We start from the raw sequence: 20,169 nt of genomic DNA, 5'->3' as shown, positions 1-20,169 counted from the left end.
GGCTGAATACCTGGGTGTGTTGCCATGCCCTTCTCCAGGGGATCTTCCCAACCTAGAGATGGAACCCACATCTCTTATGTCTCCTGAATTGGCAGGCATGTACTTTACCACCAATGCCACCTGGGAAGCCTTTATCCAAGACAGGAGAATTCATTAAATAGAAAGGGACAGAAAGGAATATGTAACTTGTTATCCTAAGATCCATGGGAATAAAGGGGGAAAAAGCATGAAATAGTTGTAAGGAAAAAAAACTCTGAAATGATGTCTTATAAATTTGGATATATTCTTCATTACTTTACCAAAAACTTCCCAGGAATGGTTAACACCTCACATTCCAGAAATGGTTTATAGATCAGAATCATCAGTTCAGTTGAGTTCAGTTGCTCAGTCATGTCTGACTCTTATACACAGTTGTTAATTATAGATGATTTTTGTTAACTGAGAACAATGACTTTTATATTTGTGAATATGTATCAACTTCTGGGTTGCCTGAATTTATTGAGGGAACTCAGCTTCTTTTTTTAACATAAATGCATTATTATTACTGTTAATTGAAATGACAAAATAAAAGTTTTCATTGCTATTTCATGTTTATACTAACACAGTGACAAAATAGAGATTCTATTAAGGGAATATTAATGTAGATGCTTTCCAGGTGGCTGAGTTGGTAAATAATCTGTTTGCCAATGCAAGATTTGCAAGAGACTTGGGTTAAATACCTGGATGGGGAAGATCCCCTGAAGTAGAAGATGGCACCCGCACTCCAGTATTCTTGCCTGGAAAATTATATGGGCAGAGGAGCCTGGTGGGCTACAGTCAATGGGGCTGCAAAGTGTTGGACTTGGCTAGAAACAGAAATGGAGAGAATACTAGTAACATTTTGGTGGCAGAAATTTTGAAGAAAAAATATTCTCCAGAAGGTAATGTTTGTTTTCCAATATTTATACACTTTGTTTGAGAGCTTAGCTGAAGAGCCAATGGAGTGAAGATACCATCTGTGGGATTATGACTGAACACCTCTAAGTCAGAATATTGCCCATGCAGAATGACACGTCAGCATCCCAGGAGCCTTGATTGGCCTTGGATAGCTGGTCCCCCAACATCCCTGCTGGCAGGCCTACACCAGGGTCCCTAAGGGAGCGCCACCCTGTGCTTTGGGACCAGGGTCAGGTGCAAACAGCCCTTCTTCCTGGGATACTGGGTGCAGCCAGAAAGGTAGTCACCACTTTACCCATCATGGCACCCCAGTTTGTAGGGAACCTGGTGCTAAACCATTCATAGACAACTTAATTCTGGTTTGGGATTTCCTATGTAGCAGAGCTACATAGGAAACAACTAAGGTCTGTCTAGTCAAGGCTATGGTTTTTCCAGTAGTCATATATGGATGTGAGAGTTGGACTGTGAAGAAAGCTGAACACAGAAGAATTGATGCTTTTGAACTGTGGTGTTGGAGAAGATTCTTGAGAGTCCCTTGGACTGCAAGGAGATCCAACCAGTCCATTCTAAAGATGATCAGTCCTGGGTGTTCTTTGGAAGGAATGGTACTAAAGCTGAAACTTCAGTACTTTGGCCACCTCATGAGAAGAGTTGACTCATTGGAGAAGAGTCTGATGCTGGGAGGGAATGGGGCAGGAGGAGAAGGGGATGACAGAGGATGAGATGAATGGATGGCATCACCAACTCGATGGATGTGAGTTTGAGTGAACTCCAGGAGTGGTGATGGACAGGGAGGCCTGGCTTGCTGCAATTCATGGGGTCGCAAAGATTCGGACACGACTGAGCGTCTGAACTTAACTGAACTGACTGTTGTAGCAGAGCAGCTCCATTGCTGGTATCTACTGAAAGCTTCAATAATTTGGCCAGTTGATGCCAACAGCTGACTCATTGGAAAGGACTATGATGCTGGGAAAGATTGAGGGCAGAAGGAGAAGAGGACATTAGAGGCATAGCATCACCATGGCATGATGGCATGGATGGCATCACCAATGCAATAGACATGAACTTGAGCAATCTCTGGGAGATGGTGAGGGACAGGGAAGCCTGGCATGCTGCAGTCCACGGGGTCACAGTGAGTCGGGCACAGCTTCGCAAAAGAACAACACAGTTTGGTTTCCTTAACTCATAACATAGATCCAATCTACTAAACGTTCACTCTGCCTCCTCTCTTCACTGTCTAATATCTGAGAAGACTGCTGAAGCAAATCCATTATCTGGATTCCTTTATTCCATTATCTGGGTCCTCAGAAGAGAAGTATGAGGTTGGGAGGTTAATCTAAGTCTGAGTGGAAACTTAGAAATCTGACGTTGTTAAAGATTTCATTCCAATGACTTTTATTTTGGAGACATATCCACTGGGTGACTTTTTCCTGACACATTTAGGTTTTCTATATTACAGTAAAGAATAACAGTTCAAGGAACCAGCTGACACAAACTAGGATAGGATGATTTTATGGGGCTTGAAAAAAGACAAAGTCTTTCCCAACAGGAGGGAATCCTCTAAGAGTGGGGGGTTGGGCATTTTACACGTCAACAGGTAGCACTGATTTTACTGTATTTCCTAGGTTTTAGAAAGATCTTGGTTATAATCCCTGCTTTTTCAATTCAGGTATGGATAAGGTATGATTTAGATAAGGTATTATTTGGATAAGATTTTAAAAATTATTTCTACTCTGAATTCAACCAGTAAAATAGGGATTTTATAAAGAAGTATTCTATGTGAAACACACATACTGGCATATGCTAAAAATTTACTTTACACTGTTCTATACATCTGGGTCTCTTTTGCTGTCTCTATGGGGAGGGTGTTGGGAGGGGTGTTCAGGATTGGGAATATGTGTACACCCGTGGCGGATCTATGTTGATGTATGGCAAAACCAATACAATATTGTAAAGTAAAATAAAATAAAATTAAATTTAAAAAAAACAGAAAACTTACTTTAAAGTAAGTTACCTATTTTTATTAACTTGTTTTTAAAAATCTCCTGAATTATGTTAGCATGGCATAGTAAGTTTACTTTCAGAGACAAATCTCAGTTTTATACATGGATAATCCCCTTTTCTGTGTCTTCCCTTTGTGTTTTCTCCTAAAGGTCACTTAAAAGAAGAAGAAAAATGAGAAACTACACAAAAATAACAGAATTTAACCTCCTGGGACTCTTGGATGACCCACAACTTCAGGTTGTGATCTTTGTCTTTCTGCTCATCACCTACATGCTCAGCATCACTGGGAACTTGACCATTATCACACTGACCCTGGTGGATATCCACCTCCAGACCCCCATGTATTTCTTCCTCAGGAGTTTCTCCATATTGGAAGTTTCATTCACAACTGTCACTATTCCCAACTTTTTGGCCACCATTATTACGGGAGATAAAACCATCTCTTTTAATGATTGTATGACTCAGTAATTTGTTTTTATCATTTTCTTGGGAGTCACTGAGTTTTACCTTCTGGTTGCCATGTCCTATGACCGCTACATTGCCATCTGCAAACAACTGCATTACATGACCATCATGAATCACATAGTCTGCACACTGCTTGTCTTGGCCTCTTGGCTGACTTCATTCTTAATTACATTCCCATTACTCATGTTCTTCATACAGCTTGATTACTGTAAGCCCAATGTTATCAACCATTTCACTTGTGATTATTTCCCTTTATTATACCTTTCTTGTTCAGACACCAAATTCCTAGAGATACTGGGGTTTTCCTGTGCTGTGTTTATTCTATTGTTCACTTTAGCATTAATAATTCTGTCCTATGCATATGTGATCAGAACAATTTTGAGGATCCCTTCTACCACTCAGAGGACAAAGGCCTTTTCCACGTGTTCGTCCCACATGATTGTCATCTCCATCTCTTATGGCAGCTGCATTTTCATGTATGTGAATCCATCTGCAAAAGACAGGGTCTCTTTGAGTAGCTGTGCTAAATACCTCAGTAGCACCCATGCTGAATCCCTTTATCTACACTCTTAGGAATCAACAAGTCAAGAAAGCCTTCATGTATATGGCAAGGAAGACTATGTTTTTCTCAAGGAAATGAAAATATAAAAGTCCTGTTTCATGAATTAGAGGCATATGAATGAAGAGCAATTAAATTAAAATCCAGTTTTTTCAAAATTTATTAATATCCACACAGCCTCCCTAGATTCATTTTCATCATTTATATGTTAATTGTTTACTAAGCAGTTTACTAAGGATATTTGCATATGTGTATTTTATTTTTGCCATTTAAATTCGAACTCTTCATGCTACTGCTGCTGCTAAGTCGCTTCAGTCGTGTCCGACTCTGTGCGACCCCATAGATGGCAGCCCACCAGGCTCCCCAGTCCCTGGGATTCTCCAGGCAAGAACACTGGAGTGGGTTGCCATTTCCTTCTCCAATGCATGAAAGTGAAAAGTGAAAGTGAAGTCATTCAGTCGTGTCCAACTCTTCACGACCCCACGGACTGCAGCCTACCAGGCAAGAGTACTGGAGTGGGGTGCCATTGCCTTCTCTGGAACTCTTCATATATGTACATATATATACATATACATTTTTGTCTATTCAGATTGCAAACCTTCTCTCATGCACTTTTCTTCTGGTGAAATTTCAAAATGCAAGACAGAATAGCATTTAGTGATTTCTCCAGAATTACTCTTTTCAGTAATTGAGTAAATATTGTATCATGTTTAATCTTATTTTTTATTACCACACAAGGACAATAAACATAATCTGAGTCTCATTAGAATATTGCATATACTCTCCTTTCCATATTATGGCTAATTTAGTAACTACATGAAAAACAGTACAACTTAAGAGAATAATGTAATTACATTTTCTTGAGAAACCAAATAACTTTTCTTATTACTGAGTTTAACATTTTCTGTCCTGTATAATTTATCAACTCAGACTACTATAATGAAAAAAACTATGAAAGCTATTAAGGAAAACAATGAAATAGACTTCACTTCTTGGGGAACTCAAAAAGTAATATATGTATCATAACAATTCTTTTAAAATGCCTGAAGAAATTATCAATTAAAAAAAATACACAACGTCAGAGTTGCTAGTTAAATTTTATTTGGGGCAATATGAGGATTGCAATCTGGGAGACAGACCTCAGATATCTGTGAGAAACAGATCTAAAGAGGTATAGGGGAAGGACAGTATATATGTGATTTGGTAAAAGGGGAGTACATGTATTCAAGCACATTTTTTTGTAGAAAGTTTCTGCTCATCTCATGAAACTTTTGCTAGTTATGAGAAACAATCATCACCATGAAGAATTTTAGTGTTTTTCTTGATATGAGGAGAATTAAGAATTGGGCTCATAACATCAGCTCCTGAGACTATTTAACTACCTGTCCTGCCAGTTTTCCCAGACACAAAGTGCCTCACTCCTGCTCTCCACACTGAACTCCTTCAGGCTGTGTCAAACATCAACAGCTGCACAGCACATGATTTAATCCTTATAGAGGCAGATGGCAAGCACTCATGGCAAGTGCCAATATGTAGCTGACAAAATAAATATTACTGGATACCAATGATGACTGCATTTACTGTGGTCAGTTTTACATTTAAATAAAAGCTTGATGTTAAGCTGATCTTTTGATAATCAGTAGCTAAGGGGTGTTATAACTTTCTCATATTTGTGACTATTCTGAGGTAATAGCTTGTACATACATTCATTTAATTGCCTCTTTAAGTGATATACCTACTCAATAGCATTAAAGAAGGTAACAAGAGCAAAGTTTTACCATATATAAACTTGAGGTTTTTTGTTAAAAACGCTTATTTTAAGCATTATCATATTAGAAAATGTACTGATTAGAATTTATATGAATAATCATGCAAGATCGTGGAATTCTGGCCCTGAACAGTTTTTTCTTTTCAGTTTTCCATGAATTCAAAAATTTATATAATGATGAAAGGTACTCAAACTCATCCCTCATTTTAAAACCATTATTATACAAAGACTGTAACCATAACTCACAGGCACGTTTTTCCTAATATTCACATACTATACTCAATTGAGGAGAAGGCATTGGTAACCTACTCCATACTTTTGCGTGGAAAATCCCATGGATGGAGGAGCCTGGTAGGCTGCAGTCCACGGGGTCGCTAGGAGTTGGTCATGACTGAGCTAATTCACTTTCATGCATTGGAGAAGGAAACGGCAACCCACTCCAGTGTTATTGCCTGGAGAATCCCAGGGAAGGGAGAGCCTGACGGGCTGCCGTCTATGGAGTCGCACAGAGTCAGACACGACTGAAGCGACTTAGCAGCAGCAGTAGCATATCAATTGAGAGTCTTAGATCCATCATGTAGGAGATTTCTGGAGATTACGAGTGAAATGACATAAAACATACAAGACATACAAAAGAAAGATAGGACACCACTCTGGCCAGAGGAACAACTGGGCAAACTAATTGCCGTTTATTATTATAAAGCCCTCCTTAGGCAGAATTCCAGACTGTAAGAATAAGCCTTTTCAGTACAGTGCAGGTGCATACATGTTATCGTATAGCAAAGGGGAGTGAAATCTCTGTCTACTGAAGAGTCTGCCCAAAGCCCTCATCTCCTTCTTATCTCAAGAAGGGAATGCTCCCTCGTTTGCAAGGGACCATTAAACTCAAGGCTGTGTCCAGACTCTTTGGCAGAACACCTCGTATGCAAGGACGCTCAGCCTGAGCAGAGAGACCCGTTTGCAGGCACATCTCTGTTACCCTATTAACCCTTCACATCATTTGATGAAGCAGAAGAAAAACAACTTATAAAAAAATACTGAGATTTCCACTTTGTAGGGAAGTCATGCCATTACTTTCTCCTTCCCTCACGCTGAAACATTTATAATTTCTAAGCTTGATTAGAAGCATGTGAAAATACTGAAGTTTAGACTTGATTGAGGATTGTGAGTTCTTATTCACCCAATAAAAATATACCATAAACAGTAGATAGGTTAGTTCTGGGAATTAAAAGAACTGTAAAAATTTTACAAAAGATATGAAGGAGTCTATGCTGATATTATCAGATAATGCAGCTCTCTACATCATTCTATACAAACTCTTTAGTGGTTAGTTTAAATGTTTGCTATCAGTATAATCATTTTGACTATCAATAGCAGGGGTCAACACACATTTTTTCTGTAAAAGGGTAATATATTAATAATTTAGAACTTGCAGGCATAGTGTCCCTGATGCAATTACTCAGTTTTTTCTGTCTTTATTTTGGATGCAGCTATGAGCAACATGTAAATGAAAGGGCTCAGGTGTGTTCAATAAAACTTATAACAAAAATAGGTGGTGGGCTAAATTTTCCCAATGGGCTATGGGTTGCCCACTGACCTCCTGTCTTAAAATTTTCCTAAATAGTGACCCATATATTATTTCTTATTTAAAATAAGGTAGTATGACCAATAGGTCCATCTAGTTAAAGCTATTGTTTTTCCAGTAGTCATGTATGGATGTGAGAGTTGAACTATAAAGAAAGCTGAGTGCTGAATAATTGATGCTTTTGAACTGTTGTGTTGGAGAAGACTCGTGAGAGTTCCTTGGACTGCAAAGAGATCCAAACAGTCCATCCTAAAGGAAATCATTCTGGAATCATCATTGGAAGGACTGATGTTGAAGCTGAAACTCCAATGCTTTGGCCACCCAATGTGAAGAACTGACTCATTTGAAGAAACCCTGATGCTGGGAAAGAAGGAAGGTGGGAGGAGAAGGGGACGACAGAGGATGAGATGGTTGGGTGGCATCACCGACTCACAGGACATGAGTTTGAGTAAACTCCGGGAGTTCGTGATGGATAGGGAGGCCTGGTGTGCTGTAGTCCATGGTGTTGAAAACAGTAAGACACAACTGTGTGACTGAACTGTTTATGACTAAAATGAGAAAATTCTTGACAGAGGTAAGATTTTAAAATTTAATTCCAACATTTTTTACATGCATATGAATGATGATAATCTTATCAGATATTTCCAGAGGAAAAGATAAGGTAATATTTCTGCAAGAGAATAACAATTACAGGTACCTAAAAATGCTGTTGGCAGGATTCAGTGAGCCAACAAGAAGAATTGCTTTCTTCTAGAAAATAATTCTCTAGAATAAGTTTGGAATATAGTAATTGCTAAACATAATTATCTCTACCCTCTTCTTTCTTGTCCTTCTCATCATTATTATCAAAATTACTAGTAATAGTATAAAGATTTTGAATATGTATGTTTATAATCTTTCAAAAATATTTAAGTAAATATTTATATTTTATTTCCAACCTGCTAGTGTATGTGGTTATTTGATTTCATGAAAATGCCAATAGATTCAAAATTTTCTAATAATGTTCATATCTTGTATGAGTGACAATTTCAGAAATCCACATTATTCCTGAGATTCTTTTTCTTAAACAAAATGGCTTATGTTGTAACATTTTATACTTCATCAAATACATACAAATAAAAAACAATTTACAGAAAATTCTGAGGCAACATTCAGCTTAATCCAATTTACTTGGTTCAATGTGCGGGGAAGTTTAGAATAGGAAGGAATCATATAACTATAGTGAAATAGTTTTGAGAGACTATGAATGAAGAAATCATTGACCAGAACTTTATTTTTTAATGCTACAGATACTTGCATTTACTTGAGAAAAAGATAACCTTTTGGATGGTATCCTTAAAGGCTTGCTTCACTTGCTGATTCCTCAGTGTATATATAAACGGGTTCATCATAGGAGCAACAGAATATTCAGAATTGCTACTCCTTTCATCAAGGATGCCTTTTCTTTTGCTGATGGGTTGGCATACATGAATATAGAGCTTCCATAAGAGATGGAAATGACAATCATGTGAGAGGAGCATGTAGAAAATGCCTTTTTTCTCTGACTGGCAGAAGGCAGTCTCAGAATGGTTTTGATGATGAACATGTAAGATACAATTATTAATGCCAAAGTAAAAAGCAGAATCTCTATTGCAGAGTAAAAACCAATCACTTCAAGGAGCCACGTGTCTGACCAGGATAGTTGCAAGAGGGGGAAATAGTCACAAGCAAAGTGATCTATGATACTAGAACCACAGTAATCTAACTGGAGAAAAAGAATAACAGGTGGGAAGATGTTTAAGAACCCTGCCAGCCAAGCACAAAAGACAAGCAATACACAGACTCTGTTGTTCATGATGATTGTGTAATGCAGGGGTTTGCAGATAGCTACATAGCGATCATAGGACATGGCAGTTAGAAGATAAAATTCAGTGATACCCAAGAAAATGAAGAAAAACAGCTGAGCTGTACAATCATTGTATGAAATTGTTTTGTCCCTGGTGGTAATTGTGCCCAGAAATCTAGGAATACAGACAGTTGTAAAGGAGATTTCTAATATAGAGAAGTTCCTGAGGAAAAAATACATAGGTGTCTGTAGATGGGAGTCCACCAAGGTGAGAATGATGATGGTCAAATTTCCAGTGACATTTTATATATATGTGATGATTAAAAAGAGAAAAGTCACAATCTGAAGCTCTGGGTCATCTGATAGCCCCAGAAGAATGAATTCTGTGGGTCTTGTATGGTTTTTCATTTCTGATTCTATTCTCTCTCATTAGAACAGAAAATGTATACTCTTCCTATAGGATATAAAAAATGTTAAAAGATATTTGAGGGTAGAATACAAAAGTTTTAAAGCGTCCATCATGAAGATAATGTTTGAAATTTAAAACCTCTGTTCCCATACAGTAACTTTCTCCAGTTTCCATTCAACCTTTCATTCAAGTAATGAATATTATCTGAAGTTAAATATTGAGCTCTCATCTTCAAAATACACTCTCACAGGCCATGGATGAAATGAAAGTTACACGTTAACATTGAAACTGGGACATTTCTTCCACTGTTTTCTTTATTAAGACTTCAAATTATTCTTTAAAATATTTAGCTTCTTTGGTAATAATATGATAATATTTAATTTATTCTTCTCCTTTCCTTAGTATTATGAAAACCAGTATGCTTTGTAGATAATCTAAATACAGAGTTTATAAGCTTACAGAGCCTATGTAGCCCTCTTCCACTTTTATATTTTGAAAAACTGAGGCCCACTGTGTTTAGGAAACTTTCACATGTTTAAATGACTAGTCTACATAGTAAATATCTCACTTTAGTATATGTGTTTATCCATGGGAATGTTTTTTTGGTATTCTCTCCTTTCTTGTGGGTTTGGTTGATGCAACCCTTTCCCCCCATCATTGTTTTCTTTTTCTGATAAAAGGCCAGAAGGACAAGAGGGTGTAACTTCTGCTACTAAAATAAATATTGCCTAGAAATAGTTTAGTTCATGCAATGAACACATCAGTTTTCTTTTGTTTTACAATATTGTTTAGAAAGTGTCCAAGTAGATGGTCAAAACTTTTACTGGGAAGCAGATATTCCTTTACATAGGGAATGTCATTTTATATCTGTAACACGCCAGGAGCCAGCATGGGAGATCCCACCCATGACAAGGTCATGCAGGACTCGAGGGACTCCCTGGGCCATCTGACCCATGACAAAGTCATGCAGAAGAGTCCTGATAAGCAAGGCCTCAGGACTCGACGGACTCCCTGGACCTGCTCGAGCATCTACCCCCAAACCAGAATCTGTTTGTCATATTATTTTATGTCTTTCCCCAGTTCTTCTGACATTAGCAGGGGGCTTCCCCGACCACCTTTCTCTGGAAAGAGTTAACTTAGGGCTCTAGTTGATAAATCTCCTGGGCATGAAAGAAGTGTTTCAAACTCTCTGTTAGCATTCTAGCTTACCTGGCAGGTTTACCCCGACTCTTGCAACACTATTGAGCCTATGCTTGCTGCCAAGTTCTAGCATCCCTTATCCATTGTGTTCCTGGGAGTGCATATAGTTAAGATATAGAAATAACGAGCAGTAGCTTTAATATTAGCAACATTAGACTTTGAGTTAATAAGTTCTTTCTTTGCTGTAACCTGCTGAATCTTTGCTCCATAAAAATGTGACTCTGTACTTTAAGGGTGACACAGGCTAAGAATTTAAGAAGAAACACTTTAAGGGAAAATTATTGTTCTGGCTGACCAACATTTATCAAAAAGAGATCATGGAATATCAACAGGCCTCTGGGACAGAAGATGATGTACAAAATATAAGACTCTTACAAGAAGGAACCTGATGTCGATAAAAGTTATTATTGATGGAATGTTGAGTTGACTGCATTTTTCACCTTGCTGTATGTACAACTCAGAGTATAAAAGCCCCAAAGAAAATAAAGTAAAACGGGCCTCAGTCACTGAAGCTTGTTCACCCTGTGTCGTTCTTTCCTTATCTCTATCTCTGTCTTTCTTCATTCCCTGACGTCGTCCATCCTGAGGATATCCCTGGACTCTGCTGAGGCTGGACCCCGGCAGTAACAGATGTCCAAGTAGATGGTCAAAACTTTTACTGGGAAGCAGATATTCCTTTACATAGGGAACGTCATTTTATTTCTGTAACCGAAAACCATTTAACTTAAGAAAAGTTAATGAAAAGCCCTAGACTTATTGCTGTGCTGGTTCTTTAGGAACTGAATAGTCTTCTTGTTAGTAAATAAACACATTTTAATATAAAAAGGTTTTGAATTCACAAACCCATAAACAAATACTATTTTGAGGTATGGCAAAACCAATACAATATTGTAAAATAATTAACCTCCAATTAGAATAAATAAATTTATATTAAAAATAAAAATAAAAAAATAAGACATTTTAATGAGATGGAATCATATTATTATACTGGAAAATAACAAAGATACTTACTCCCTGGTTCTTCTTGATGATTTAGTCTCAAATTTTAAAGTCTGATTACTTCTGTACTTATATAAATTCTGAGTTGGTGAATTGAGTTGGCAATATTTGGTTTCTTTTGTACTCTCAAATCAAGTATGGTGATTTAACTTTGTCATAGCTCTCAAGGTTTATAGGTCTCATTATGGTTAGACTGTAATATTTGACCCACAATATCCTTCATTCTTGCTGTTGCAACATTTGAGGAATATTTTCATTATAATGCAATGCATAGTTGCTCTTTGTCTCTTACCCAAGCTCTATGTATAAACTTAATTACACCTGGGTAGAATCATAAAGTACTTCTTTCACTTGCTCCTTTTCATATAATATGAAACACTACTTACTAAGACATTTTCTTTGTATTAATGCAAAGATTTTAAGTGAATATTTGTAATTCTATGGTAATCTATCTATACAATCTAAATAATATATTTCTTAGGCTTCAGAGCTTAACATTTTCTACAAATTCTGCTTTGAAAAACAGAAAATAGGAATGTTCTTCTCTATGTATGTCATATACATGGAACTGGATTTATTTTATCTGTCTCCTGTTAGCCCAGGGGAATCTAAGTAAAGAGAGGGCTAATGAGGCATCATTAAAAGATACAGGTGAATCAGTTTTGTAAATATGGATAAAAAATGTAAAAGGGCAAAATGACTGAGATACATGAGGCAACTTCAGAAACAGCATGTGATATTGAGTGCATGAAAATTTAATTTACATTTGACTCTTGTATGATTATGTTTAAGGAATCTACTTTTTTCTCCCAGAAATTCTGGACTTACCCTCAAGAGAGTTAGTGTGCTTATATCCCTTGAATTTTGAGTTTACATCATAGAAACAGAGAATCTCTAGAAATAGATTAGTATTTGTACAACTCCAGAGAGGCAATTGTTAAACATTTACCAGAAGTTGTTAATCCTTCTCATTTAGAACATCTGTCAGCCATGCAGTAGATACTCAATAAATATTTTAAAATAAATAAACATATATAAATAATTTATGTGCAGAGTCAACCCCTGTTAATCAACGGAACCTTAACAACTGATTGCAGCATATATTATTGTTAAAGAATTTGAGAAAGAAAATATGAAAAGAATCACTAGTTGGATACACAAATGAAGGTGAAGTCTCTCACCATGGCAGATTTCAAGCTATCAGTGTATGCTTACTGAACTCAGAGGTGAGAAGAGACTTGCAACAGTTGGCTCCCAGGATGTGGTCCAGGCAAGCTCCAGCACACCACTGCTGGGAGTGCATCAGTTCATCTACAAAGTAGATAAAGATCCCTGCTTTCATGGGGTGAGGGATGTAAGAGAATATAGACAATAAATCTGAATATAATTGACTAGTAAACTACATATATGGTATTTCATATGTTAGTGAGTAGTTTGTAAAAGAAGAGAAAACTGAAAAATCTTGGAAATGGGGAGATACTTTAATATTAAAAAACGTCATTGGGGTGGATTTGGCTGAGTTCTTATTTTTGTTAAAGAAAGTTGTGGTACATATACACAATGGAATATTACTCAGCCATTAAAAAGAATACATTGGAATCAGTTCTAATGAGGTGGATGAAACTGGAGCCTATTATACAGAGTGAAGTAAACCAGAAAGAAAAACACCAATACAGTATACTAACACATATATATGGAATTTAGAAAGATGGTAACCATAACCCTGTATGTGAGACAGCAAAAGAGACACAGATGTATAGAACAGTCTTTTGGGCTCTGAGAGAGGAGAAGGTGGGATGGTTTGGGAGAATGGCTTTGAAACATGTATATTATCATATGTGAAAAGAATCACCCATCCAGGTTCAATGCAAGATACAGGGTGCTCGAGGCTGTTGCACTGGGATGACCCAGAGGGATGGTATGGAGAGGGAGGTGAGGGAGGGGGTTCAGGATGGGGAACACATGTACACCCATGGTGAATCCATATCAATGTATGGAAAAACCAATAAAATATTGTAAAGTTAAAAAAAGAGATAATGTAACATAGTATTACAAAGAAAAAACAAAATTTTTATTGGACATGCCTGAGCCCTTCCAGTCACACAATGCTTATAGCAGCATTAGTATTATAAAGATGGAGAGTTGAATAGTTTCAATAGGGACACTATGGTCTGCAAATTCTAAATTATTGATATATTGCCCTTTTACAGAAAAATTGTGTTTACCTCTGATATTGATAATCAATGTTTACATACAGATTGCAAACATTTATACTAAACACTAAGGAGTTTGTACAGTTATGTGGAGAGCTACATTTTCTGATAATATCAGCATAAACTCCTCTTTTGTAATTCATTTACAGTTCTTTTAATTCCCAGACTACAGTTTATGGATCAAGAACTCATAATCATCAATCAAGTCTAAACTTCAGTATATTCAAATACTTCCAGTTAAGATAGGAAATCATAAATATTTCAGCTTGAGGGAAGAAATAGTAATTCTGCAACTTTCCTACAAATTTGAAATCTCCTCAGTATTTTTTAATAAGTTGTTTTGTTTTTCAGTAAATTTTGGACTTGCGTCTCTCAACTAATAATAGGACATGAATATCAGGAAGAATTTGGCTCAGTGAATTACAACTGAACTATTTCTGGGTAAAAGTTTTAAAAATATAGGATGAGTATGAGTATCCCTCACTATTATTTCAAGTTTTGACTTCACAGAAAATATAAAAAAATAGAATAAAATTTCAGTGTCAGAATAGCATAATCGTATATGAACATTTTATAAATTTTATTCAATACATTTTCCAAAGGAATGCAAATTTTAGTGCTTAAAATACAGTGAATACAATTTTTTTAACCTCAATTAACTTTGCCAATGTGAGCTTCTTTATCCCTACTAATTATGTTTGTCATTTAAACAGATTATTGAATGAATTGTATCTCAAAATATCAACAAATATGAGAAAGTTACAAGAACTCTTAGCTATTGATTATTGAAAAGACCAGCATAACATCAATAATTTATTTAAATGTACACTGGCTACAAAAAATGTAGTCATATAAGGTATCTGGTAATATTCATTCTTTAACCTTTCTTGAAGAATTATTACAGCATATATGTTAACTAAATATGTCCAAAAAGGGGAGTATTTCACAGTTTTCCTAAATGTGTATATTCATATTGATAAATTATATGGAACAGAAGATTTAAACTGAGTAATGAGAAAGTTTTTTGAGTTCTCAGAAAATATAATTACATTATGTTATTTGTTGTACTGTTTTCACATAACTACTAGGTAGGCCACAATATGCAGAGGAGAGTATATGTAATAGTCTAATGAGATGAACATATTATGCACATGGCCATTGTAGAGTAAATTAAAGCAGTGCTTTACATGATTCAATATTTCCTGAAATTCTAATAAAGAGTGTTTTCTGGTGAAATCATAAAACATAGGTCTCTCTTGTGTGCTCTTGCTCTGCCTCTTCTGTCTTTAATTTTTTTAAGAAATATTGTCCCAGTTCAGTTCAGATCAGTTCAGTCCCTCAGTCGTGTCCGAATCTTTGCGACCCCATGAATCGCAGCACACCAGGCCTCCCTGTCCATCACCATTTCCTGGAGTTTACTCAGACTCATGTCCGTCGAGTCAGTGATGCCATCCAGCCATCTCATTCTCTGTCGTACCCTTCTCCTCTTGCCCCCAATCCCTCCCAGCATCAGAGTCTTTTCCAGTGAGTCAACTCTTCGCATGAGGTGGCCAAAGTACTGGCGTTTCAGCCTTAGCATCATACCTTCCAAAGAAATCCCAGGGTTGATCTCCTTCAGAATGGACTGCTTGGATCTCCTTGCAGTCCAAGGGACTCTCAAGAGTCTTCTCCAACACCACAGTTCAAAAGCATCAATTCTTCGGCGCTCAGCTTTCTTCACAGTCCAACTCTCACATCCATACATGACCACAGGAAAAACCATAGCCTTGACTAGACGGACTTTAGTCGGCAAAGTAATGTCTCTGCTTTTGAATATACTATCTAGGTTGGTCATAGCTTTTCTTCGAAGGAGTAAGTGTCTTTTAATTTCATGGCTGCAGTCACCATCTGCAGTGATTTTGGAGCCCCCAAAAATAAAGTCTGACACTGTTTTGCCATCTATTTCCCATGAAGTGATGGGACCAGATGCCATGATCTTCGTTTTCTGAATGTTGAGCTTTAAGCCAACTTTTTTGCTCTCCTCTTTCACATTCATCAAGAGGCTTTTTACCTCCTCTTCACTTTCTGCCATAAGGGTGGTGTCATCTACATATCTGAGGTTATTGTTATTTCTTGCAGCAATCTTGATTCCAGCTTGTGTTTCTTCCAGTCCAGCGTTTCTCATGAAGTACTCTGCATAGAATTTAAATAAGCAGGGTGACAATATACAGCCTTGACGTACTCCTTTTCCTATTTGGAACCAGTCTGTTGTTCCATGTCCAGTTCTCACTGTTGCTTCCTGACCTGCATACAGATTTCTCAAGAGGCAGGTTAGGTGGTCTGGTATTCCCATCTCTCTCAGAATTTTCCAGTTTATTGTGATCCACACAGTCAAAGGCTTGGCATAGTCAATAAAGCAGAAATAGATGTTTTTCAGGAACTCTCTTGCTTTTTCCATGATCCAGTGGATGTTGGCAATTTGATCTCTGGTTCCTCTGCCTTTCTGAAAACCAGCTTGAACATCAGGGAGTTCACGGTTCACATTTTGCTGAAGCCTGGCTTGGAGAATTTTGAGCATTATTTTACTAGCATGTGAGATGAGTGCAATTCTGCGGTAGTTTGAGCATTCTTTGGCATTGCCTTTCTTTGGGATTGGAATGCAAACTGACCTTTTCCAGTCCTGTGGCCACTGCTGAGTTTTCCAAATGTGCTGGTATATTGAGTGCAGCACTTTCACAGCATCATCTTTCAGGATTTGAAGCAGCTCAACTGGAATTCCATCACCTCCACTAACTTTGTTCATAGTGATGCTTCCTAAGGCCTACTTGACTTCACATTCCAGGATGTCTGGCTCTAGATGAGTGATAACATCATCATGATTACCTGGGTCATGAAGATCTTTTTTGTACAGTTCTTCTGTGTATTCTTGCCACCTCTTCTTAATATCTTCTGCTTCTGTTAGGTCCATAACATTCCCGTCCTTTATTGAGCCCATCTTTGCATGAAATGTTCCCTTGGTATCTCTAATTTTCTTGAAGAGATCTCTAGTCTTTCCCATTCTGTTGTTTTCCTCTATTTCTTTGCATTGATCACTGAAGAAGGCTTTCTTATCTCTTCTTCCTATTTTCTGGAACTCTGCATTCAGATGCTTATATCTTTTCTTTTCTCCTTTGCTTTTCACCTCTCTTCTTTTCACAGCTATTTGTAAGGCCTCCCCAGACAGCCATTTTGCTTTGTTGCATTTCTTTTCCATGGGGATGGTCTTGATCCCTGTCTCCTGTACAATGTCACGAACCTCATTCCAGAGTTCATCAGGCATTCTATCTATCAGATCTAGGCCCTTAAATCTATTTGTCACTTCCACTGTATAATCATAAGGGATTTGATTTAGGTCATACCTGAATGGTCTAGTGGTTTTCCCTACTTTCTTCAATTTAAGTCTGAATTTGGTAATAAGGAGTTCATGATCTGAGCCACAGTCAGCTCCTGGTCTTGTTTATGTTGACTGTATAGAGCTTCTCCATCATGTCACAAACATGGAATTAAAAACATTTCAAAGAAGAATTATGAGGTCAGTTCATGGTTATAGAGTGGAAGGACTAGCCTGAAGGAAGGGAAGTGTATGAGAGAAGGATGGGAATTTGAATGGGGGAAAAAAATGTATCTAATATCCTTGGCAAGAGCTGGCAATAAAAGTATGAGAGATGAAAACCAACTCTAGAGATACTATGTGAAAATAATTAGATTCACCAGTAATTTATAATAATTACTCAACAATAGTATATGGTTTCCCCAGTGGCCGAGTAGAGAAAGAATCTGCCTGCAGTGCAGAGACACAGAAGACACAGATACTATCCCTGTGTCAGGAAGATTGCCTAGAGGAGGAAATGGCAACCCTTCCTGCATTTCTTTCCAGAAAAGCCTCATGGACACAGGAGCATAGCAGGCTACAGTCCAAAGGAACCACAAAGAGTTGGATGAGGCTGAGATAAGCAATGATCAATAGTGTATATGTGCCAATCCCAATCATCCTGCCTTCCTCTGGCAAGCAGTAGTTTATTGATTGGTAAAAACCACAAATCTGATTCAACATGAGATATATAAGACATTAGAATTCTTAAGGGAGAGAAGGTAATCAACACTGGGATTTCTTTGGAAGGAATGATGCTAAAGCTGAAATTCCAGTACTTTGGCCACCTCATATGAAGAGTTGACTCATTGGGAAAGACTTTGATGCTGGGAGGGATTTGGGGCAGGAGGAGAAGGGGAAGACAGAGGATGAGATGACTGGATGGCATCACAGACTCGATGGACGTGAGTCTGAGTGAACTCCGGGAGATGGTGATGGACAGGGAGGCCTGGCGTGCTGCGATTCATGGGGTCGCAAAGAGTGGGACATGACTGAGCGACTGAACTGAATTGAACTGAAGGGAGAGAAAGGAATATGAAGCTTGTTATCCTAAATTTCATGGGAATAGCAGGAAAAGTGTGGATAAGTCCTAAGGAAGGATAGGTCTGAAATGAGGTCTTTAAGACTTGGGTATATTCTTCATTGCTTTACCAAAAACATCCCAAGAATGGCTGACATTTCACATTCTGAAATGGTTTAAAGATCAGAGTTATGTACAGCTGTTAATGAGAGAACATTGTTGTTAATTGAGAACCATGACTTTTACACTTGCATTAGTAAATATTTATCAAATAGTGAGTTGCCATGAATTTGTCTACAGACAATGTGAAGCCTGTTGTTTTGTAAGTTTCGAGATATTGTTTTCCTCTGATCTTTGAGGATTAGCAAAAGGATACACTCATTTTCTCCTAAATATCACATGATTTCCCAGTAGAATTGGCCACCGTTCATCTCAGTTGGAATTTTCCCTAAATGGACAGTAGCTATAGTTTTCTTATACAGTAAAGTGAATGAAAAGGCTCAGGCTTGTAGAAGAAAAAATACATTGAGAATTTTCACAATATGATGATGTATTATATACTAAAAAAAAAGGCTTCCCTGATAACTCAAATGGTAAAGAATTTGCTGGCAATGCAGGAGACCCAGTTAGATCCCTTGGTCAGGAAGATCCCCTGGGGAAGGGAATGACTACTCACTCCAGTATTCTTGCCTGGAGAATCTCATGAATAGAGGAGCCTGATGGGATATAGTCCATAGGTTTGCAAAGAGCTGGACAGAACTGAGCAACTAAGCATGCACATACAACAAATCAATCAACCTATATCTTGAAATTAAATATTCTATTGCAGGAAGTTCTCTCCTGATACCGAAATGTAAATTTTACCATTCAAAGAGATTTCACAGAATGAGTGATCTTGAAAATAACTGAGTCAATTTATTGACCTTTTAAAATAAATGCATTGTTATTATTGTTACTGTTAAACAGCCAGACAAAGTGAAAGTCTTTCATTGCTATTTAAGAATTATACCAGCATACTGACAAAATAGAGATTTTACTAAGTGAATATCAATGCAGAAAAAAGGAAAATATAAAAATACAACATAGGATAGAAAGCAGAATATACACACACATATAAAGAGAATAATAATATTTAGATGGCAGAGATTTTGAAGAAAAAATGTTCTCTGAAAGATAATGGTTTATGTTTGATTTTAGATACTCATACAATTTAGTTTCCTTTTCAAATGACACAGATCCAGTCTATGAAAAGTCTACTCTGCCTCCTCTGTACTCTGGACTCTCTACACAAGTTCCCCAACTTTTTGTACCAGGGATCAGTTTAGTAGATGACAACTTTTCTAAGGACCTGGGTGGAGGCTAGTTACAGGATGGTTCAAGCTCATTTTGTGTATTGTGCACTTTATTTCTATTATTATTATATCTTTGTCACATCAAATCATCAGGCATTAGATTTCAGAGTTCAGAAACCCTGGCTCCAATACTCGTGATGGTCACAATAGTGACTGCATTAGGTGTGATTCAGATAAGGAGTCAGAAGTTAGGAAGGTGGATGTGAGTCAGAGTGAGAGCTTGGAAGTCTTTCATATTGTTGAAGATTTAAGTCCAATGACTTTCATTTGTGAGATGGACTTATTTGAGTGACCTTTTCCCTGACATATTTGGATTTTCTAAATTAACTAGCAAAATAATAATATAAGAAATCAGGTAAAAGATTAGAAAATAATGCAATCTACCTGAATTTGAAGAAAAGATGGGGAGTTTCCCATTGGGAAAGAATTATTTTAGGAAAGGATT

The 20,169-nt window shown here is 37.2% G+C and overlaps 2 pseudogenes; one reads left to right on the top strand and one right to left on the bottom strand.

Moving 5' to 3' along the window:
• The first annotated feature begins 3,111 nt into the window (after window positions 1–3,111).
• On the top strand, window positions 3,112–4,045 carry LOC138078942 (olfactory receptor 6C1-like; annotated as a pseudogene).
• A 4,555-nt stretch (window positions 4,046–8,600) lies between these two features.
• LOC138078376 (olfactory receptor 6C3-like) lies at window positions 8,601–9,550 on the bottom strand (annotated as a pseudogene).
• Window positions 9,551–20,169: the final 10,619 nt, after the last annotated feature.

The sequence above is a fragment of the Capricornis sumatraensis genome, chromosome 4 (genome assembly GCF_032405125.1).
Source record: "Capricornis sumatraensis isolate serow.1 chromosome 4, serow.2, whole genome shotgun sequence".
Taxonomy (NCBI): Eukaryota; Metazoa; Chordata; class Mammalia; order Artiodactyla; family Bovidae; genus Capricornis; species Capricornis sumatraensis.
This window is presented reverse-complemented; position numbering and strand designations above follow the sequence as displayed.